The 3,915-nt window shown below is 41.5% G+C and overlaps 1 pseudogene; it reads right to left on the reverse strand.

Moving 5' to 3' along the window:
- Positions 1–157: 157 nt before the first annotated feature.
- LOC133294197 (uncharacterized) lies at positions 158–3,277 on the reverse strand (annotated as a pseudogene).
- Between the last annotated feature and the right edge of the window lie 638 nt (positions 3,278–3,915).

Genomic DNA, 3,915 nt, shown 5'->3' on the forward strand with positions numbered 1-3,915 from the left:
CGAGCTATCCTTCTTTCCTTTTTCTCTTCCACGACTCTTCTTTTATCCGCTCTAGTGGGCCTGTATCCCAACCCAAATCTGTTTTTATTCTCACACAGTTGTAGTGGCTCAGCAATGCCTTCTCCATTTTTCCCTAGCCCGTGCCCATACAAACAACCTCCTTCGAGCATAAGTTTAGCCACCATTAATGATGCATTAGATGGTGTTGGCTTTATAACTTGTGCTCCCTCCCCTACATAGGTGGCGCTAGCAATCTCAAGTGCTTGGAAAGAAGTTTCAAGGGCCTCCTCTGCAGCTTCAATATAAGGGTTTGATGATGTTTTACTCACCAACAAATCTTCTTCACCTGAAACAATTACCAACTTGTTGTCTATTATGAACTTTAACTTTTGGTGCAATGTGGAGGGCACAACGCCCGCAGAGTGAATCCAAGGTCGCCCCAAGAGACAACTATAGGCTGGCATGATGTCCATCACTTGGAAGGTGATTTCAAAAGTACATGGGCCAATCCATAGCATGATCTTGACATTTCACAGAAATATGCAATGCTCTATTATGCCCCCTTCCATCCGCAGGTATTTCATCATCAGTAAAACTGACATAATTATCAGCAACAATGTTACCGACAATTCCATCCAACTTGTCCACCGCAATGTCATGGGCAACATGAGCTTCATTCAATACCTTCATTAATACCTTTCTATGCGGTTCAGAGTTCAACAATAAAGACAGGAGAGATATTTTTGCCGGAGTGTGATTCAATTGTTCTACCACTTTATATTCACTTTGTCTTATGAACTTCAAAAACTCACAGGCTTCTTCATTAGTTACCGCTTTCTTGCGCTCCAGAAACATTTGTGACAATAGAAAAGCCTGTACTAGAAGATGCTGGCAATATATCATTCTGAGGGTTGCTAGTAAGAACCTGCACACCATACTTCCATGGCACAGCTTTGGTGTCCTTGTAGGCAAAAGGGGTTGGTACTTGAATGGTAATTGGCTTTGGGCTGCATGTTGTCTGCATGGATGAGTTTCTTGTGTAATGAACTACCAGTGGTTTTTGGATGGAGGTAGTATGCTCAATAGTTGGCGGGATCACCATCGGAACTTGGGTACCCACATCCACCTGATCTTCTTGCTCCTTAACCATATTTACATCACTATCCTCATGTTGGTAGCCAATTTGCACAAATTGCACGTCTATCAAATCCTGAAGAATTTGCTTAAATTCGTCGCAATCTTCAATGGAGTGCCCCATATTTGGATGGATTCCACACATCATCCTTTCATCGTGGATTTCCTCTTCTTTAACTTGGGCTTGTATCATCCCATACTTACAAAGCTCTTCGAAAATTGTTTTTAGAGGAGTTTTGATATCTGCCACTTTTCTCACAAGATGCTGATTTGAAAACTCTTCAACAACATTGACCCCAGAACTTCCATGATTAGGCAAAGGGTTATTGCCAACATTAGGAGCATCTTCCTTAAAGTTCAACCACTTGGCATCAATTAAATTCTGCACCTTAAACTTTAAACCATTACAATTTTCAGTAGAATGGCCCACAATTCCAGCATGATAATCACATTTAGCATTCACATCAAATCCTTTAGGGTAAGGGGGCTCAAGTGGTTTCATTGGACATGGAACAAGAAGTGAACTTTGGATGAGGTGTGGTAAAAGCTCGGTATAAGACATGGGAATTTGGTCAAATTTAAATGGTTTCCTCTCTTGGTTATTTGGGGTTCTTCTTTGATTTGGATTTGAATTTTGAGCCCATGATTGAGGTGGTCGTGATGGTACAGTTGGAAATGTTTGTGGCTGGGAAGGAGGTGGCGAGTGGTAGGGTGTTGTTGAGTGGTAAGGTTGGGGATATGGGGTATGTGAAGTATTGGCCACATCAGGGTAATTAGTGAAAGGCGTTTGGAAACTTGGCTGAGGGTTACTATATGTTGGGTTAGGCTTGCCTTGCGTAAACCTTTGCTGATTGAAAGTCACAGCATGAGTTTCTCCTTCTTTTTTTCTTCCTATCCCAGTTGAAGGTTTCTTCATATTAACAGCCTCCATGGAATTAGGAGTGATCTTGCCACTCCTTATTCCGTTTTCTACCCTTTCTCCTATTATGACAATGTCAGAAAAATTTGATGACACGCTTCCGATCATCCGGTCATAGAACGATGATTGGAGGGTATCGATGAACGTAGCAACCATTTCCTTTTCTGACAATGGGGGGTCAACTTGCGCAGATAGTTCTCTCCATCGTTGAGCATATTCTTTAAAAGACTCAACATCTTTCTTTGTCATATTCTGTAGCTGCAGTCTATCAGGAGCCATATCAATGTTATACTTGTATTGCTTGAGGAAAGCATCAGCCAAATCTTTCCAACAACGTATATGTGCTCGCTCAAGGTGCGTGTACCAATTCGAAGCTGCCCCCGTCAGGCTATCCTGGAAAAAATGGATCAACAAATTCTCATCTTGGGCATATGAGGCCATCTTTCGACAATACATGGTCAGATGACTCTTTGGGCAAGTGGTCCCTTTATACTTGTCAAAATCAGGTACTTTAAATTTTGGGGGAATAACAACATTAGGAACCAGACAAAGTTCAGATGCGTTTCCAAGGCCATAATTACTTCCCCCTTCTATAGCTCTCAACCTTTCTTCCAAAACTTCCAATTTCCCCATAGATTGAAGAATTCCAATTGAAGAGTTATTCAATGTGTCATGAGGAACTCCATGAGGGTTATTTGGTGCCACATATACAGGATTGGAGTGTGGTTGGGATACACTTTGTGAGTTTAAGATAGGTGGAACCATCGGTGCACTACTAACAGGGAAGGGTGTTTCTGTTTGTGGACTTTCAATTGAATTTGGGTGAGGACCTTGCGGTTGAGTAGGGTTTAGGGTAGGAGTTGATGTGTTACCATCTGGAGGATTAGTGGCTTGTGGTGGTACAAATCCTGGAGGTAGGCCGTATGGAGGGAATGGGGGTACATGGACTTCTTGTGGGTTGGTGATTGGTGGTTGTATGGGAATATTTGGGTATACCGTAAGTGGCATTAGTACTCCTTGAGGGTTGGAACTTTGGAGCTGCATAGGAATTGGGGAAAAGCCAGGTGGGTGGGATGGTGTAGTTACTTGTTCGTCATTTACAACTGAAGGGTTCCCATCTGTGTTCCTCTTTTCCAACGATTGCAGAATCTCCAGCATTTGAGCCATCTGTACTTTCAGCTGGTTCACATCTTCTCTCAGCTCACCTCGTTCTAGTTCATCCATGATCTTGGCTTGAGCACGAGTCCTATAAGGGTGCCGTGGAAACAGTTTTGCTTTTTGTTGATTTTTCTCTCACTGAGTAAGACAAGATAATGAGTATGCAAATGCTAAAGTAAAATATGCTTGTTGTGGATGCTGAAGACAAAATTTTCAAGATTTAATGCTATGCAAATGGTATTTAGAAAATAAAAGGATTCTTTTGTTGATGAAAATGCATGAATGAACTTCGCCAGGTTGTGAACCCCTGAGGCGAGATTATGACGCCTAGTATCAAAAGTACAATAATACTTTGGCAAGGTGTTTAAAGTTCCGGAGGTGAAATGCCTCCTGAGTGCATGACATTAAATGCTCATGGTTATGTTCAGATGTTGCAACATGAAAGAAAAAAAATTAAAAAAAAAATAGTAATAAAGATAGAGAGAGCATACTCCCATTGTCCTACATTAGGAAAGCCTAAGGGTTGGGCATATGCTTTTCTAATTCGTGAAAGCTCTCAATGGGTGGCTCTACGATTCTATATTGGTCTCTAGAGTTCAGATCTCATTTCGAAAAAAATAATCAAATAGGATGTACATCCAAAATGACTATATTCCGAAAGAGTCACACTCTAGCTGAGGTTTTCATGATAACCAAACAGGATG

Source organism: Gastrolobium bilobum, unplaced genomic scaffold (genome assembly GCF_033153095.1).
Source record: "Gastrolobium bilobum isolate Gb01-03AN ecotype WA unplaced genomic scaffold, APGP_CSIRO_Gbil_v1 utg94886, whole genome shotgun sequence".
NCBI classification, from domain to species: Eukaryota; Viridiplantae; Streptophyta; class Magnoliopsida; order Fabales; family Fabaceae; genus Gastrolobium; species Gastrolobium bilobum.